At 40.6% G+C, this 20136-nt stretch overlaps 1 long non-coding RNA gene across 1 annotated transcript; it reads left to right on the top strand.

Moving 5' to 3' along the window:
• LOC119482216 lies at positions 1 to 18594 on the top strand. Its single transcript, XR_005205369.1, has 2 exons — positions 1 to 162; positions 18430 to 18594. It is a non-coding gene; the product is annotated as an uncharacterized LOC119482216 (long non-coding RNA).
• Positions 18595 to 20136: the final 1542 nt, after the last annotated feature.

The raw sequence follows: 20136 nt of genomic DNA, 5'->3' as shown, positions 1-20136 counted from the left end.
GCTAGCTGAAGAGCTAACGTTAGCTGTGGAAGACAACGCTTAGAGGACCTCGGGACTGACAACACAGGCGCAATTCTCCACTAAAGAAAGGCCCTGTTGGTTCAGCTAGCTTCTGAGAGGGACTTTCAACCCGAACACCTGCAGCATGCAACTATTCTCAAAGTAAGCCACGCAGTTTAATTATAACTTTATATTGCTAGCAACATGTTGAATGAGTTTTGGGTGTGTCTGAATTAAGAGCGGAGTGAGTGGTCTGTTTCAAAGATGTTCTATTGACAGTGCAGTGGGTGTCTGAGAGAGATATTTTTTGTTTGTTTATTATTATTTCAAAATGACAGTAAACATAGTAACAGCAGAAAACATTAAAAACATTTACATACAAAAGAAGCATAGCGAAAACATAAACAAAGAGCTGTGCCAAACATAAAAAGGACAACAGAAATGAAACAAAGTCAACATAAAATAAAAATAAATAAATAAATAATAATAAAAAAGACCATGCAAGAGTATGACAATAATTTCACTTAAAAACTTTAAAGATATTGCATAAATTCATTGTTTTCATTGCTTTTTTGTTTTGTGAGGAAGAAATTGTTGACAGATATAGATCCATTTCTTTCATAAATACAAAGAAATTAGGCTTTTTTTGGGGGGGGGGGTAAATTTACACTTGTGAATGTGGAACTTCGCGAGAATTAAAATTTAATTAATAAGAAAAAATGCATTACTGTCTTTGTCACTGTAATCATAGCAACCAAATATAATATTTCTATAGTACAGTGCAAAATCTGAGAAAATGTTAACAAGGATAAAATTGACATCTTTCCACAATTCACATGTATATTTACAGGACCAGAATAAATGAATGGTGACTGAGAGAGATATTGAAACACATTGCCACACACATGATGCTATTATTGTTTCCATGTTGTTGCTGACATCCACCAGTTGTGCTCAGCTTCCTGTGCTTGCTGTTTTTTCGCATTGCATGATATTGTTGACAAGGTTTTTGCAATGTGATGTTGACATGGTGTTTTTGCTGTTTGCATCTTGGAAACTGTGCCTTTTTTCCCTGTTTGTGTCCCCTTGTATACGGCGTGCTTTGGCAATACTGTGTTTCAATATGGTCGGGACAATAATTGAATTGAGAGAGAAAAGATGTGGGTTGCACATATAGGCTGTATTTTGTGCAGTCTAGCGTGTTAAAGACAGAGATTTTGCAGCATGTTTTGGAGTTGGAGATGGTGTTGTGGTTGCTGACGGCCAAATAATATGGGCCTCATCATTTGTAACATGTTTGTATTGACAATGAGGTAAGAGTGTGAAAATATTGGATAAACCTGGTATAGAATTAATTTCGTAGGAAAGATTTTTGAGTTCTTGTAGAAGTTTGCGTTTCTGCTGCTAAGAAAGCCATTTACAAACTGCCCCAATAACAATGCAAAGCTCTGAACATTCTATCAGATACAAACTGCACAAAGTTACGTTTGCTCTGATAAGAAATGTTGTATTGTTCTTAGTCATATAATTTATAATTTTAAAGCTCTTTTTGTGCTCTTTATGCTGGAACTATCCATGGGCACATCAGATATATATGAAGTTAGTTATAAGTGCATTTGCAGTGACATTCAGATTTTTCCCCATTGCAGCATTAGAGGTCAAAGGTCAAATTCTGTTGACCTCAGTGTCATGACAATGTGATTTGATTATAGCTTAAGCTTTACAATGATATATGACTTCATGATATTGTGTGTTGATTACCCTCTTTTATACTGAATGTATGAAAACTCATTATCAAGCATTCAGTACACAGTTTGAGTTCTCTGATGGCAGTTTGTGACCCTGACTGTATGTATTGTAGTTTATAGGGGTGGGAAAATAATGTATTCACCTATGTATCACATTTTCTTTTTATGATTTTGAAATAGATTTTTTTTAATGTCAGAATCAATATATTTGCTTAATTTGAGTCTATGCGGAGATAGAAGGAAGTTACCGCTTTTATTGTTGTAGTCTGACTAACGTGACGTCATATCCGTTCTGTATCCGTCAACCAAAACAAACCACAGTCGGCCCCAGCGAGCCGAAACAAGAAAGTAGAAAACAGCGGAGGGTCCGCATGGATGCCAGCTACACCCTCACATTTTAAATCCAAAGTGGTAAACACTACACATAGAGTAAAGTATGGAAACATGTTGTGTTTCACACATTGATAGGAAAAGCAGCACTAGACATCATGGCTAAAGCTGCATGATAACTCTGTCATGGACAGGAAACGTTATTGTATAGTACCGTGTGGTCAAGCCAGCTGTCATTCGCATCTCCGTGGTCAAATCAGCCGACGCTACAACTGTAGAGTATTATGTTAAATGCATTCAAACGGCTCCGATGGAGCTGACCATGATGTATAAAGAGAACACAGAGCTGATGGGAGAGCTAGCGACGGATTTGGCGAAGTTAGCCTTCCGCGTGACTATGTCCAGTTTTCAAAATAAGTTGTTAACAAAGGAAATTGTCTATACAAAATCTATATATGGAAATAAGATTGACTGGATTATATTCACCAGAAGTATAAAACATTACATGTCCCTTATGAATTAAAAGGAAAACACCGCTAATTTGTGAGGGAAATATCTATTCTTTGATTTTTGGGTTGCTGGACAAAAATTGAATAAATAATGACTGATATCGTTGACTTCAGGACATCTCTGACTACATACATGCTGAAAATCAAACATTTTTACTGTATTAATTTAGATATTTTCCAAAGTAAAAGTCCCTAGAAGTGTATAATTCAACTTTTTCTCATGCTTTAGTGTTAAAAAAGTTAACAAAAATTGCAATAAACCAAGTATTGTGATAGTATCGAATCAGGAGATAGGTGTATCGTCCTATGTGATACGTAGTTTATGTGCTGCCTGTTTTCTTTTTTCTACTACTACAGACCTTCATTGGCAGCTGAATTGGTCCATTTGCACTCACACGAGCACTGAGCACTGCCAGTGTTAATCTGAGAGAGAATGCATGGCCCATTAGCTGTTTTGCGGCAGTAATAAAAATCCCTGTGCATAATTCATGCCTCTGTGCTCTCACAGCGACTGTCATGGTGTAAAGGTAGAGCAGCTTGAAGTTAACTGCATATCAAATTTAAAAAAAAAATACGCTATTAAAACAACCTCATTGTAAAGATTGATTCGTCTTGTCTTCTGAGCTTCCGTATGTTATATTGTTAACTGAACTGCGTCGGGGTGAAAATTGGTTACTGATACGGGATTTCTTTGGAAAAAAACTAAGTCTGTGCACCTCATTCTCTGCTGTATCCAATTAACACCATCACACCTTTGCAAAGTTTCCTATTTCTGTCCACCTAATTGTTCGGTCTATTTATGTTCACTGTGCGACTCAGCCTCTCCTCCTCTCCTTTCCATCTTGCTATTTGAGGGGTTGTACAGTTTTATGTAAATCGCGCGGCGATAAAAAGACACAATCTCTCCCTCTGAAATGACACCCTTTTGTCTGCGGATTTGCTTTATTCTCATAGATGCTCCGCAATCCTCTAAAAGGTGGCGTAGCGTCGTGTGTTAACCAAATTGAACCTGACAACTGTCTCATTCATTTGCAGCCAATGTTTGTTCCAGAAGTTAGAAAACAACAGCCTCTCTCTCGCAGTTCTCGCATCTCCGGCGAGAAACTGTAAATGCTTGCAAAAAAATAAAGTACCGCGTCACCCCGAGGCTTCTCTCTCTCTCTCTCTCTCTCTCTCTCGGTCTCTTTCTGATGTACACCACAGACAACACCATACATAAAGAACCCCTTCTTATCTTATTTGAGCAGTTGCTTAAGGTATTTCTGCAAACTCCAAGGGGCTGGAATTATAAATCACCGCGAAACAAGATGGCAATCAGGGAGTATTGTTGCAAAGAAGACTAATGAAACCGCCCACCCTGGTAAATGACCTGGAGATCTGGTGCGATACTGACTCCCCACAGTCACCGAGATGTGATACACTGGATCTCTCACACATACACAGTCCCCCATGATGCGCCTCGAGCTGGCCGAGGCCAGATAAGGCCACAAAGGCAAACCAATGGGGCTCTTTGTCTGTTTGTTCCATTACGGGGAACGCTTGCTTATTTCAGATTTGGCCCGGGTCGTGTTTAACCGCGCACACACAGAGAGGACAGTATAATTTTATCTGAGAGAGGGATTGAATTGTGTGTCAGTGCGAGCTGGTATTCCCCGCGGTAATTCACATTTAATTGTAAATACATGCTTCAACCTTTTCCTTTTGGAATAAATTAGCATGTTTGCTATTGTTGCTCTGTACTTCCAAGGACCTCGACATGATCAAAGGAGTGAGTTTGTTTGAAGAATGAAGCATTCAGCATATTTTAGGTTAACAAGAGCCGAGTTTCCCCCTGCACAGCAGTTGGCTAGTGTCATCCCTCCCAACCGCCCTCCTCCTCCCCCTCATCACATATGAGACAATCTATTTTTATCCGTTTTATTACAATGTTCGCGTCTCACCATACATAGATGTGAGCGCTGTGCCTCCCCAAACGACATCATTATTATCTCTGACTGCCACGCTAAATCACCTCATTTATCTCTCATTGGCGTGCCGACTGTGACAGAAACCCCTGGAAATAAGAAACAAACTTAAAAGAGTTTTTTAAAGAAAAAGGGCAAGATGCATTCCTATAAACTGCAGAGTCACACTTGTAGCGTCCAAAGGACTCAACACCAACCAGGGATGCAGCTCCGTGCACCTACAAAACATATGGCATCCAGTTGCTTTACATGCACAAAGTAATCCCGGACCATTCTCCAATATGGGTTTAATATGGTTAAAGTTGTTTACATGGACCTTTTTAAAGGGACTGTTTGTAATTTCTTACAGGTATAACTCTACCGGGTCGGGATCCCATGCGCGCTCGCATATAGTCCCTTTAAAACCATGCAATGTAACCAATGCAAACAAAAACCTCTATCTGTGTTTTTAACTGTAGACCTAGTCAGGCTAGCTGTTTCCCCCTGCTTCCAGTGTTTATGCTGAGCTATGCCAAAAGCTTATAGTCCACAGTATGTTGGGGATGTGTTACTGTGAGTGTTTTGGAGGATTTCTGCCCCCTAGTGGCAAGAAATTGCTTATTGCAGCTTTAAGGTATCACATCGAAATTATGTGTATGAATATTTTAGACGAGAGAATGTGCATACAATATAGTTTCTCCTATATTCTTGAGTTTATTGAGGTGATATACACTCACCGGCCACTTTATTAGGCACACCTGTTCAATTGCTTGTTAACACAAATAGCTAATCAGCCAATCACATGGCAGCAACTCAATGCATTTAGGCATCTAGAGGTGGTGAAGATGACTTGCTGAAGTTCAAACCGAGCATCAGAATGGGGGAAGAAAGGGGATTTAAGTGACTTTGAACGTGGCATGGTTGTTGGTGCCAGACGGGCTGGTCTGCTGATCTACTGGGATTTTCACGCACAACCATCTCTAGGGTTTACAGAAAATGGTCTGAAAAAGAAAAAATATCCAGTGAGCGGCAGTTGTGTGGACGGAAATGCCTTGTTGATGTCAGAGGTCAGAGGTCAGAGGAGAAAGGGCAGAGTGGTTCGAGATGATAGAAAGGCAACAGTAACTCAAATAACCACTCGTTACAACCAAGGTATGCAGAATACCATCTCTGAACGCACAACACGTCGAACCTTGAAGCAGATGGGCTACAGCAGCAGAAGACCAACCGGTACTAGCAAGGTGTACCTAATAAAGTGGCCGGTGAGTGTATATTGTGGAAACTTATGTAATGTACGCCATCATATCCTATCTGTATTGTTTGGAGCACTGAAATTGTGGTTTATGAAACTGAATTATCTGGTGTCATTGTGCTTCAGTTCATAATACAATAGCTAACCTAAATGCCCTTCTAATAACTCTGCCTGCCTACAGAGCATCCCACTTGGTCTTTGCTTAGCTCCCCGTCTGAGCTCCCCACCTTAAAGTCCAAAAGACGATTAACAGGATCATACTTCTAGCAAATGCCTTTTGTGATTTCCTGCGTGTGTGCACGCGTGTGCTTGTGGCTGCCGCGTGTGTAGCATATGTGTGTGTTTGTGTACTCAGAACGGATTAAGATAGAGTCTGAGTTATGGCAGCTGCCTTAAGAGGGAAATGGAGAGGGTGGAATAGAAAAAGAGAGACAGTGATGGAGAGAGCGAAAGAGAGAGTGTGAGAGAGAGGGAGAGACGGGCCTGGCGCCCTGCACTCAGCACTTCCACTGACTTAGCACAACAGTGTGGATGTCACTGACTCTTAAATCACTCCCAACCTTCTCCGAGCTCCATTTACATTTCAGGGAAATCCTCCTGCCTTAAGCCAGAGAGGTTGTTTTACTTAACTGTCTCAGGATACAAATATCAATTACTGTAATGTAGCTCCTGCTGAAGTGTGTGCAGCTGCTGAATGATGAGTAGCCAATGCAGGCACAAAAATCAAAGCTTTGCTGTTCTGCAGCATTATGAAACCTATATCATTTTTTGTAATGTAACAAAACTTCACTGTTAAATACTGTGATTTGTTGGAATTGATTTACACAGAGATATACTGTAATGTTCCCACGCATCAAAAAAAAGTAATGCTTCTTGCGGTAAGAGCACCATTTGTTGTTAATGGGGTCTTCTGGTGGTGAGGACAGCTCAGAATATGATGGGACCGCTAATTGAAAAGTCAAGTCAAAATTTAGGTGTAAGTGCAAAAGCTATTCAATATAATGTACACAGAAAAAAAGCAAAAAATGTTTTGCCCATTGACAATTCCAATAAAGCTTATTCAAACAAGACAAAACTGATCTGGCGGAAATTAGGCCCGATTCTTAAAATAAGTCAGAGGTGTTTAATTTGGGTCTAAAAGAGTGGACATCCTCCGGATCTGAAAAGTGAAGCCAATGCTAAACTTGCATTCTATCTAGTCTACCAGCAGGGGGCGACTCCTCTGGTTGCAAAAACAAGTCTGACAAACTTCTGAGCCTACTTCTCACTTGATTTATTACCTCAGTAAACATTGTAAACATGAGTTTATGGTCTCACTCGCTAGTTTCAAGTCTTCTTCAATACAGCATGATGTTCATTTAGTAAATTATGGTCCCATTTAGAGTCAAATAGACCAGGCGTTTAGGGCGTGGTTACCTTGTGATTGACAGGTTGCTACCATGGTGTTGGTTTGGGAGTTTTCCGTGTTTTCGTCTTACATCTTTAACCCTTTCACAGTGTGTTTTCAGTTCATGAAAGTTAAAGGTAACATTTGTTCACCGAAAAATGGCTTATTCAGCATTCAGTTGTACTTCGCTCCACCCTTTCGTGTCACTTCTGGTCGCAAAAAAAAACATGGACAAACTCGAGGCTTCAAAACAGCAGTCCACAAACCAATGGGTGACGTCACGGTGACTACGTCCACTTCTTATATACAGTCTATCATCTAAAATCAGGTTTAATCCATACAGCATCTGCCCAGCTTTATCGAATCTTTAGCACTTTAATGCACATTTATTTTACTGAATTATGAATGGTAATTTGGCTTTGAATACCGTGTTAAATGGTAAACAAAGAGAGGTCCTTTTTGAAGCACCGACAGCGCTGTAGTGGACCGTTTCATGGAACATCTACTCTGATTGGACCCAGACATTATCCGTGCTCTATGATTGATGGCCTGTGCACATTACAAATCACTCAAGAGTATTAGATTGCTCATTAGCATGATGATGGGGAGAGGATGGATCTTAGGTTAATTACAGATGAAGAGTCTAATAAGGGTGCCTCCTCGATGGCTCTGTAGGGCGTTTGTAAGTGTACTTGGGAGTGGCGTTAGGGAGTCGACTGAAGACAACTTGCAGTTCACTGACAAATGTTAACTGCTAAATTGGCATACATGAATGCAGTCCACATATAGCAGTGATGCTGCTATATGGCAAAAGGCGATGATGCAGGATGTGGGTTTACATTTCACTTGTTATAAGTGTGTAAACTTTTTGGTTTGTCTCTTAATCCTCTGAGCCGGACCCAACACCATGGAGAAGGAAGCTGCATACAGAGTGTCTCAATCCTTTGGTTGGTGTTTAGATGTATGTCTCTGTCTCCTTTCACACACTACTGTACTCACACACGACATCCTCAGTTTGATACAACTAATACCCAACACACCCTTTGCAATAAGAGGGCCTATTTAAGCCCTGCAATGCCCTCCCCGCTCCTCTGCTGATTGCAAACTCTGCAGTAAATAAATGTAAAACAGCTGCAAACTCTTGCTGGTTTGTGTGCTTAGGCAATATCAGAAAGCTATGAGGATGCTGAGGCTGCCGGCTGTTTTATTGCTCTGCATGTGGGCAACATCATGACATTTGCTGGATGCTAATTTCTGGCGTTGTGCTGCTGTCATCTGTCTTTGTGCGGTATTTGTATCGGTATTAATTGTGAATTCCTGCTTATTGATGCCGCAGAACATTTCACAAGAATAGATTGCTCTGAGTTATGAATTTCTGAGAGTGTAATGTGTTTTAAATAATAATTATCTGCTGTCTAGCTGATGTGTCTAGGCGTGCTGCTGCATATTAGGTGGATTGCTGGGTTTAGTTGTCGGGAAATGGCCACAAAGGGTAGTCGATTCTGTGCATCTAATGTGGCTTTGAAGGGGGCACATTATGATTGTTGCTACCATTGTTGCAGTTTGAATTGCACTGCAATGAACCACACATATGATTTGTCAATTTAAAAATGATTTTGCAAGTCAAAGTTGCAGTTTGTTGTAAAACTGAAGTATAAGAATGTGTAACTACGTAATTAGAATGACTACACACTCAAAAGTCGCGTAAGTGACGTCTCTCTCGCTGAAGCTACGACGCCTGTGTGTTTCGTACTGGGATGTACTCACAAGGTCTGTGTTTAACACAAGCTGAAGAGATTTTAACGTGTTATTCTACAATATAAAATACATCAGTAAATATCCCACTCGTGAAATTTGAAGCCTTATCGTGTCTTTAAAAAAAAGCGGTTGCTAACAAGCGGCTAAATGAGACTAGTAAAAGTCATCACGCCAACTCGTCCGCCTTTTACATCCTCGTTGTGTATACTCGCGCTCATGCGACTGTAGTGTAGTTTGTCTGTAGCTTAACGTTAGCTTTTCACTTCTGGCGATTGCATTCAAACTTAAAATATAATAAAAGTAGTTTATTTGTGCAGAATTATCTTTCTGAACAAAACGTGTAAGTATCATAAAGGTTTGTTTGCCACAGAGCTTATTTTCTGCAATAATCCAAAATCCAATGGAAAAATCCCATTGGATTTTTGTTGAGAGAACCCAGGGCGATGCTAACTTCCTGGTTGACCTACAAAAATACATCCCTGGAGCACTCTATCGTGCGAGACGAGAGATGTAGTTCACTGAGCAGTTTCAAACAAAACTAAAAAATACTACGAAAAACCTACGACAAACTGCAACTTTCTTGACAAACATCATGTGGGATTCATGGTGCAATTCAAACAGGATAAAAAAATATATATGTCTCTAGTCGTTGACTACTGTACATATTTTTTTTCCGTAATAAGGTCCCATGTGGTCCAACTGAAGGGGAGGGACTTCGCCTATCTATTCTACTCGGTGCAAAACTCTGGATATTTGTGGGGAGTGATGAAATCAGAGCCAACATACTTTCTCTCGCTCTCTATGTGTATATATGTATATATATACACTGTGCATTCACAGAGAAACACTTTCCATGTGAGTTGGCTGATTGATCTACATGTCAGTTTTCCCTAAAGGCCTGGGACCAACTTAACTATCACAATCTGTTCATGTAATATGTTCCTGTGTTTATTTTGAACATGCGAAGCTAACTCGAGGGCCATTCCAGTTCAAATCCCCGTATTTATTGCCTCTCAACTCATTTGAAAGACAAGGCCTAATTCCCCAGTCGGTATTGTACATAAATAACCACTCTCCACCTCTCATCTACCAGAGATGGATAGCTCCCATTAATATGGTTAGTGCTGCTAAATTATTTAACATGGAAGATGAGTGAAATGTGTTGGGTTATGAATACAAGCAGCAAAAGGAAGCCCAGACGGAACCCAGTAAGATAATGGTAGCGAAGCCACCTCTGCTCATCTGTGTACTGTAGAATAGTGTATATTATACCGGAAACCCACCTCGGAGAAGGAAGCATTCTACAGCTTTCTTTCACTTAACGAAGCCATGTCTCGAAAAGCCTTTGCTGTATGCTCGATATATGCATGAGCCCGTCCTCGTTGTCTCATTCAAAAGTGAAACTACCAAATTGGAACATCTCAGCATGCTCCTGTGAACAATGAAAGGATGTGTCAGAGTTTTTGTTTTGAATCTGTGTGCTTTTTGAACTCTTTATAACCTTCAGGAATATAGAAAATTCATCTACGCCACAAAGGACTATTTTCAATACTTGCATTATATAGATTTTATAGTTTTGATTTGAAATATTGGAAAGCATTGTTAAATATGCTAAGCAAAGCGCTAACAATTTAAAAAAAAATTGTATTTTCACACCATCAAAGCTCACTTATGCTATTTCTCTCTCTCTCTCTAACACTTCCTGTAATCAGCGTCCTCCAGTTGACATCACTCAGAGGACAAATTCAAAGATTGTTTAGAATTTCAAAATATGTGCATGAGCTTAATGAATGAGCTTTGTGTTTTGGTGATGAGCCCCTTTGATAACTAAAGTAAAACCAAGGTGCCCTGGTTGGATTCACGTAAGGGCTCACTGAAACCTTTTGATCAAGTAAAAGGTTGTTGCTGTTGTCATATGCAACTCTATTTTAGGTGATTTTTATTCAGCTTCACCCTTGAGGCTTACATTGTATTTCATGATTTTAAAGGAACAGCGTGTAGCATTTAGAGGGATCTATTGGCAGAAATTGAATCTAATATTAATAAGTATGCTTTCTTTAGTGTATAATCACCTGAAAATAAGAATCATTGTTTTTTCGTTACCTTAAAATTAGCCGTTTATATCTATATACGGAGTGGTTCCTTGTTTTTGCTCCTACACGCTTGGCACCCGGGAGAAGTTTCAGTTGGTTGGGGGATCACCAAAGTCAGTAGGCTTCATCCTTTGGGGATCATGGATGTTCATACCAACTGCAATGACAATGCATACAGTAGTTGAGATGTTTCAGTCAGGACAAATGGACCAACCAACCAACCAACCAACAGGCCAACAGACCAGCACTGCCATTCCAAGTAACACCACATACCCCATGGGTCTACCTCAATATCAGTTTGACCTCTGCAACTCATCCAAATGTCAAAATCAATCACAAGAAAAAAGCTCTAAAGCATTGTTTGTTTTCAAAGTTCTCCCTATGTTCACACAGTCACAGGAGGGGAGCACTGCACAATTGTTATCAAACCCAAGACGGTAAAAGATTGTGACTGTTGCATTCTGGGTAAGAGACGGCTACGTTGGCTCGGTTGTGGCTCGTGGGTTTGGCGATACAGGATTCCATCACACAGATGGTGTGTGTTTGCAGGAGCCAGCCCCAGCGATTGTTGTTTTATGTTTCCTTTGATACATATTAGCAGGTTCTTTGTTTCATGCATCACATCCTCACATGAAATGAAGGCTCCATTTATTTCTGTTCCAAGGGAAGCATCTTTCAAGTGCTAAAATGCACAAATGAGCTTGACAATGGGCGCTGTTTAATGTTTCGAGTCATCCATGTTCAATTTTAACCGGAGCATGTTCCAACAGTTTGGAGACAGATGTGGAGAAGCTGACACCCAAAATGGATAGGTACTGTTTTTAAACCCTAATAAAATGTTTCTTTAACCGCAGAAATTGACCGCTGTGCTTGTCAATTATCAAAGCTGGACAATGTTGGACATTGAGTAGTTGTTTAGGCCCTCATAAACCAGCATCAATCTGCTTTCAAAAACACTAAACTCACGAAACCATTTTATGCTCTATTCATAAAATGGTGGTTTTCAATAGGTTTCATTCAGCTAATGGCTCTTAGCAAGATCTCTGCCAGATGCAGCAAGCAAAATAAAGTCAAATAGACTTCATAGACAGCTGTTATTTTTACTAGTGTATAAGTTAGGCTTGGTTGACCTTCCCATTTTTTAAAATTGGTTTCTTACAGTTTTTAAGGCCTAATAATTGCCCCTCTAGGCTGTGTTTAAACCTGGCTGCAGTTAAGTAGTTAGTTTTTTTTAAATGATCATAAATGATGGGAAACAACATATTAAAGAGGTAGGGTTTGAAAAAAAACTGTGAACCTAATTAATGACAGGCACCGTTACCCACCTAAATCAAAATCCTTAACTTTGGCAGTACAGCTTGTGCGCTACCAATTAACCATCTAAAGCAGACTCTGATTGCACCGCTCTCCAGCTGTAGTGGTGGGTGCCTCCTGTGCTGTAGTATCTCTGTAAAGCTTTATTTAACTTTAAACTCATTTGCATAACATGCTGTGAGGTTACTTCTACTGGCACAGTGAGAAAATTGCCCTGCCCTGAATCTTCCTACATTTTCTTGAGTCAATTGCTTTGGTGCTATCATCTTTTAGCTAATGTATGAAATGCCAAAATGTTATAACAGAAGTAGAGAAGAGTCATAATGCTGCCTTCAAGTGGAACTCGCGAGCTTGTGGTTACGACAAGAGAAGTCGTGTACACAATATGCTTGGCGTTCAAGTGGTTATAGTCGCGAGAACACGGCTGCTAGGCGACGGCAATATTTACGTTACTGTCGGCGTCTACAAGCCACAGAGGCTAACAATTTAGATAGTACAATAAATGCAAAGGCATAATGACAGAGGAAAAAGATGAGACCGTTGGGAATCAACATTTTCCTCAGACATATTATAAAATTACGAAGAAAAACTCTGTACCACTAAAATGACAATATATTAACGGTATATGCACCGAAAAATGAACTCCCATGCCCTCTGTCATTTCTGACAATGTCCGCCAACACGTCACAACTGAGAAACAAAGAACATTTCCACTTACGAGGTCATGAATACCACGAGATGGCATTCATATGCACTCTTCTCGTGAACATGGTACACACAACCCCATTTGAAGGCAGCAATTAAGTCAGGTAAACATGTTCGTGTTAAACTAAGCATTTGGTTTGGTCAGACTAGATATTGTACATAACAGTGTCAGTGGCATTGAGCTAGATAACGGTAGAACTTACAGACACTGTTCAGAAAAATGCAACATTTCGTCAACATTTCATTAGGGAATCTAATTTTAAAGAACTTAATGACTCTTTGATATCAGTGATCTGTCTCAAAGCTGGGTCAATTACCCAAGCTTGTAGGACAGCTGACAAGCAGCATTTTACATTGCCCACAACAGCACTGTGCTGGTTTTATCACACTAGTTTCCCATGAGCATGCACTGACCCCACCTTCTAAAGCGCAGCTCGCCTTAATTGCCTGGAAAATTATCATCTGTGCTGGGAAAAGCAAGGCTCTGAGTTTGTCTTAATTTCTTCCGCTCCGGCTCTGTGATGACTCTGTCCAAGGCATAAAGTGCCAAGCTAGAGGAAATGTGTGGTAATTGGTGTACTCTGAGCTGCGGGGTCTTTAGACTTGCTTGTGGCAACACCTCCTCTGTCCTCCTGCTTGAAACAGTTGCCAAAATGATATTGCACTGCTTCTTTTTTATAACAAATCTGATAAAGCTTTTTAATAATTTGAGGTATGAAGGCTCTATAGATTTGATAACAGTTATTTTATTCCCTAAAACTACATCATCCCCTGGTAGCTTCTTTCAGTAAATTAAAGGAAGTATAAGATAAGATTGTAGTTAATAATCTATAATGCAGCCCAGTGGGCAAAAACAAATAAAAACACTGAAGTTTGACAAGCGAAATTACACACCAGACAGGGTAAATGTACCTCACATACTGCCGGGCAGCCTTGGCAAACACTAATCTTTCATTGTTCCTTCTGTGGTTAATAATGTAATTATTTGCCAAGAACCACTATTACTATTATATCCATGGCAAATTGACAGTGACTACATCAATAATAGAATCACTGCTGTGACCAGATGAGAAATTAATCATAATATGAAGACATCAAATCATTGGTCACAGATCTCACATGGTTGTATTTATTAGAGGAAGAAAATATGCTTCTGCCATGATGATTATAACAGCAAGGTCTTTATATCTGGCAGATTTCACCGTTCTGTTCATATGCGACTACAGCATCAACATCGGAATGAATTTTGGAACGATCTGTTGCTTAACACGGCTGCCATGCCAAGTCACATCAGGATCTTAGCTGTGAAGTTTACAAAGGTAATGGTGGGGAAATTCTCCATTCAAAATTGCTTGTCATTTTTGAAACAATAGGTTATTGATGGTGGACATAGGTAGAAAAAGCAGACTTCTCAATCCGAACTGGTAACTATCCATTCCGTAAACTTTTGCTCTTGTATTTTTGGTTTTGAAAAGGCTAAAAAACGATACCACCCTCCAAACTCTCTCTATATATAAATTATATATATCCCTCTTAATACTGGGGGTGTAAGAAAATATCGATGCACATGAGTATCGCGATATTATGTTTTGCGATACTGTATCAATTCTCCAAAACGCAGTATCGACCTTAATTAACCTCTTAAAAATCTGACGGCCCCTAGGCTGACCCGTGTCTTTCGGAGGCAGTAGCGGGTTAATTTTTTAAGCTAGGGTGAAACTTTACAAAACTATAAAACCTAAGGATTCCATTGGTGCAAACCATGTCATACTATCTTGTCGTGAAAGAGGCTAAATAATGCTCCAAAGTCATGCTAAATTTTGGCATGGCCATTTTCAAAGGGGTCCCTTGACCTCTGACCTCAATATATTTGAATGAAAATAGGTTCAATATGGGTACAGACATGCCCACTTTATGCTAATTCCATGTGGTTTGGGGTAAAAAACCAAGTCGTTTTTTGCATGCATTTCAAATGTGTTATTTTCACCTATTCTAAAATGATGTGTTTGGATATTTCTGCATGGGGTCCCTAAACAGTCTTGGAATTGCATACATTGGGTATGACTTGAACTGGGACTCTTGTGGATCCAATGAGTCCAATTGTATTCATGTGTAATGATGTTAGTCTCCATAGTAGCCATTTCACATAGTGCCCTTTTTTACTCAGATTTTGTACATATAGACATAGACAATTTTTCTAAAATTAGATTTGAAAAAAAATCACAATATATCGCCTCGCTTACAGTATCGCAATATATTGAATTGTATATCATGATACAAATCGTATCGCCAGGTTCTTGCCAATACACAGCCCTACTTAATACAGCACGAATATGACACTGTTTCACCATTTGTAGAAACTCAAAGCTTAACAAACATGCCTACCATTACAGTTGCAAAGCTGTATTGGACAATCGCTGTTTGGGGAAAGGTTTAGCGACCACTCCGAAACATTTTACAGTGAGTGTTTTCTAGTCTCGCTGCTATTGTTTCATGTGCCGCAACTAATCCATGTTGGAGACACTCTGGATCATTCGTCAGTGCCTGGACAGAAGAATGAACAGTGTCGTTGAATGATTGTTGCGCCTGCCTGGGGTGAGCATCCATCTGCAACAAGGCTCGACTAATGAAGAGAGAGCTTAAATCGAAACAACCCCCCATTCAGCACTCCTTTACCCACATTCCTTCAAACACAAATGCAAACACGCGGCCATCCAGCATTCCACTAATCTGCAATTTGTTACATGGATAGCTGGCTTGTGTAGCTGAGGGCTTACTTATAGAGATGTTTGGTTTACAGTCCAGCAACTGAAATGTCCCATTTCACATTTTGTTTGATTTAATATCTTGCGGTAGGTGTTATATGAAGGCACGACAGAGTGCAGGTCATGTTTGTTTGATCTCGTCTGTATGGGGAAATAAACAGTGAGTGGGTGTTGATAGCGGTTGATGCAGGCAAAAGAAGGAGCTGGTGCTGGATCCCATGTCGACCCTCGCAAGATGTACTGAATTCCCTTTGGATTGTATGGCTGTTAGATTGTGTCCTAGGGAACAAGACAGGATGGGAGTACCGAGCCTGAGAGTCTGGAGGGATTTATGTTATACTGTAGCTACAATATCTTCTCACAGTAGTTTTGTATGCTCACAGAGTTGTTATATACTGTATTATTATTTGCTGAATATACAGTAACTTAAGATATTCAATTATACATAGCCCTTTTTTTAAAATTGGAAACCAATCAGTATTTAAACATTGTCATTGAGGTTATTTTAAAGATGAAGTATCTCACATGATTGTGTTATAAATAGTATTCATGATTTTATAATTGCATTTCTGCTTAATTCTGATTTTGTGGCTTATTTTGTGTTATGTTGTTTCAGCCAGGTCGCACTAAATGGCGTATGAATGACACTGTAATTTGTAAGTAATTTTGCGTGCAATAACAACGCTGTTCTTGCTTTTGGCGTGTCATTTGGTACGTCCATGTAGTCTGTACTGACTGCAATGTAAACACATTCGGGCAAATATCCAAGTGTAAATTGCTCTATGTGTCAAAGTGAGTATGAAATGCCCTGACCCTGGTTATACTGAAATGGGCTAAGGTGTGTAGTCTTGATTTGGCAGGTTTGCCCAAGTAAAGCCAAACATCTAATAGGACCTCGGTAATGCAGAGCAGGAACGTCACTTAACTCATAATCACTAGGCAGGTCTTTTCAGTCTAATGGCTTTTGTGCTACATTATCACAGCAAACCTCCCCTTTAACTCCCTTCCTTTTTTGCCTTTTGTGAAGCCCAGCTCAATAAAGTCTGAAACTTCACAACCGCCTACTGTCAGAGGTCTCCCTCCCCCCAAACACTCAATGACAATAACAATCCACCAGGGGAGTGATGTTGGGGGAGCGATTGCAGGTCTGCTCAATAGGTCTGCCAGCAAATTGCTTTTTAATGTTTCGCACAATAGCCCAAAACAAAGCGGATTGTTGTCCATAAGCCGTGCGAGGCCATTTAAGTGAGTGTGATACATGACTCACAAAGGACTCCAGGTGTCAACGCCACCGTGGGAAGAAATAGGCGACAGCCCCGGTGATAGGGGAAGGTGAGCATTAATTAAGTGTATGGGGTTTCGGGTTCTTCATGTTAGATTGACTGACTGTGGGATATATGCTGTGGGAGTATAGCCGCACTGAGAAAAACTGTTCTTGAACTGAAGCTTTGTTTAGACCTGTGCAAAAATATTCAGTCCAATCAGACTTTAATCAGTCTTATCAGTGTAGCCGGTGCTTTCAAGTGAGACCTAAGTGTCTGTGTGTGTTGCTTTTTGTATGGACATTCATGGTCCCCAGAGGAGGAATCCTAATGACTTTGGTGATCCTGACTTTCCCTCTGGTGCCACCATGAGGTTGACATGTTTGGCTTTTACTGTATCTCAACAACTATTGGATGGATTGCGATGACATTTTGTCCAGACATTCATGTTCCCATCAGGATGAATTGTAACCACATTGGTGATCCCCTGACTTTTCTTCTAGCGCCACCATCAGGTCAAAAGTGCATTTTGTCCAATTTTGATTTCTGACTATATATCTGCAAATGTATGATATTTCCATCAGCAAAAGCTGTACGTTGTGTTTATTGCTAATTAGCAAATGTTAACATGCTAACATGCCAAACTAAGATGGTGAACATGTTAAACATCACACCTGCTTTACATGAGCATTCTAATCTCCCGACCACTCGAAGCGCCTTACTCGTTAGTGAGGTTTGTCCAACTTTCCGAGTTGGAAATCCAACTCCAGGTGGTGTTCAAGTTGAAATTTCTGCTCTCGGAACTTGGAAATTCCGACTTCCCTTTTCAAATGGAATGCAGTGATAGACAGCGTGAAACATAGGGCTTTCAGCTAGGAGACCGAGGTTCGCAACCCATGTGAAACCAACAATGTGCGTCTGTGTGTTCACAACCTTAAGTTTCACTTTCGCTTTTCAAACGTAGTCATTTTAAGCCAAAACACGATCTTTTCCCCTAAACTTAACTAAGTGTCTTTGTTGCTTAAACCTTAAGAAGCTGTTTTGTTTTTGTTCAAAACGTAACGTTTCATTCAGTTCTTCAAAGTGGTAGAATGTATTGCTTTTAAGTTTCACTTTCTCTTTTACAATGTAGTAGACTTGATGAGACACATTTGATGAGCTGATAACAGTCAAATGGGGTATTTTTGATGGTACAGTAAGATTTTTATATCAAACTATTTTACACACACATAATTGCTGAGCAATTTCTGCAGAACTAAAGAGCGCCACAATTGATTAAAGACTACTCTTTAAACATAGATATTTCAGAAAATGGCATCATTATTTTTTGTTTTTTTTCTTTCTCTCATCTGTTTGCACCGAGGGGTTACAGCTCCAACCACGGACCCCCGTTGTACGCGTCAACCAATCGCCTAAAGCTCCCAGCGCCACATCTGCTGCATCCGTACGACGGCGAGGCAGCGCGCGGTAGGACGCATCCAAACCGAGGACCTCGCCTGAATAATATTAATTAAACCTCCCTAACTAATTGTGTGTTACTTTTTGCTGTCAACCAATTATGTTTTACACTCTTGGGGGAGAGGCACGATCCCCTGCTCGCTGTGAAATTCCAGCTGTCATTGAATTTCAATAAGCATGTATTTAATTAACATACCAGGCCACTGGAGCATATCAATATTTATTCCTCTTAAAGACAAGACAGCGGCGCGTTTGTTCTGCCCACAGTCGGCTGAATACGCCTGGTGAGTTGACACAATGTGCAGCAGAAAAACATTTGATTGAGGGACTCATAATAATGTTTACCTTGCAAGTGCAGCTGCGAGCAGCGTGCTTAATGCATTGGCTGGTTTTAAAGCATCTGACACTGTAAACAAACTTATAAGTGGCAGGCCCTCATGATGCCACATATAGGCACCGATTCAAATTGCTCCAGTGGTATGAATTCCTGTAAGAGCAGATATTGATGTGAGTTTTGTTTTCCCCTCCACCATCCGTTTGTCTTGTGCGTCTGTCCTGTGTTGTTCTTTTATCAAGCGCCGGTTTTGACAGCACAACAGAAATCATCCATCATCTAGATTTACCCCCACAACCCTAATATCTAGCAGACAGTCCAATGCCATAACACCACAGGCGACAAATGCATTTTAGACGAAGGGGATGGTGTGTGTGTGTGTGTGTGTGTATGCACAATTTTTCCTGTGTGAGTGTGCTTGCAGTGGCAAGAAGCATGGGGACAGGGGGGGTATAATAGTGACAGAGTGAGCTAAACTCAAACTCTAGCTGCCATGCCATAGGCAACTGGCCGAATATTCCCCCCCCCGTTCTTGCTGGGTCAGCAGAAAAAGTGCACAAAACAGCATCAATTGATTCCTCCATGATATCAGGAGGAGGAGAAGGCCCATCTCCCTCCCTTCCTTTCATTCCAGCCTCTACCTGCTTCCTCCGAGCGCTGTCACACATAATGAGGCTTGAGTCGGAGATGGAGCGAACCAAGAAGCCGAGACAGCCACCGCGGCACAAACAACAGTCGCCGAGGCCCAGCGGACCACAGTGGAAATGGTACATATTTTAGCATAATGCTCTGCCGCTCCCCACCACCACCCCCTCTTCGCCGTCCCTTGTGCTTCACACAGCAAAAGAGCTGTGTATTATTCAATGATGTGTCTACCGATCCAGTGGTCCCGTAAGGCTTGCAAGGTCACAGATTCAAGCGATGTCACATGTGTCCCGCCTAATGATTCCCCGCAGGGAGCGGTTTTGGGAACTGTTGGGGAGTTGTGTTCCAGCAGAGGGTACGGCAGGTCTGCGCAGAAGCAACCTGAAAAATTCAAGGGCTTTTTAACACGCTCTGTTGTTATCCCTCTCGATGTAACCTCCAGAGCAGCCACATAAAGTGTCTCTCCCGACCCAATCTCATGGGAAGGCGTATAAATAGCAACGACATTACAAGGACATTCTGCGTGTCATGAGAACGCATTTCAACCTTTTCGTGTGTCAGTTGTAATATTGTTGTTTCGATACCGATACCAGTATCGGAAATGCGTCTGATACTGTCCAAAATTTGGTATCG

The sequence above is a fragment of the Sebastes umbrosus genome, chromosome 22, assembly GCF_015220745.1.
Source record: "Sebastes umbrosus isolate fSebUmb1 chromosome 22, fSebUmb1.pri, whole genome shotgun sequence".
In the NCBI taxonomy this organism is placed as follows: domain Eukaryota; kingdom Metazoa; phylum Chordata; class Actinopteri; order Perciformes; family Sebastidae; genus Sebastes; species Sebastes umbrosus.
This window is presented reverse-complemented; position numbering and strand designations above follow the sequence as displayed.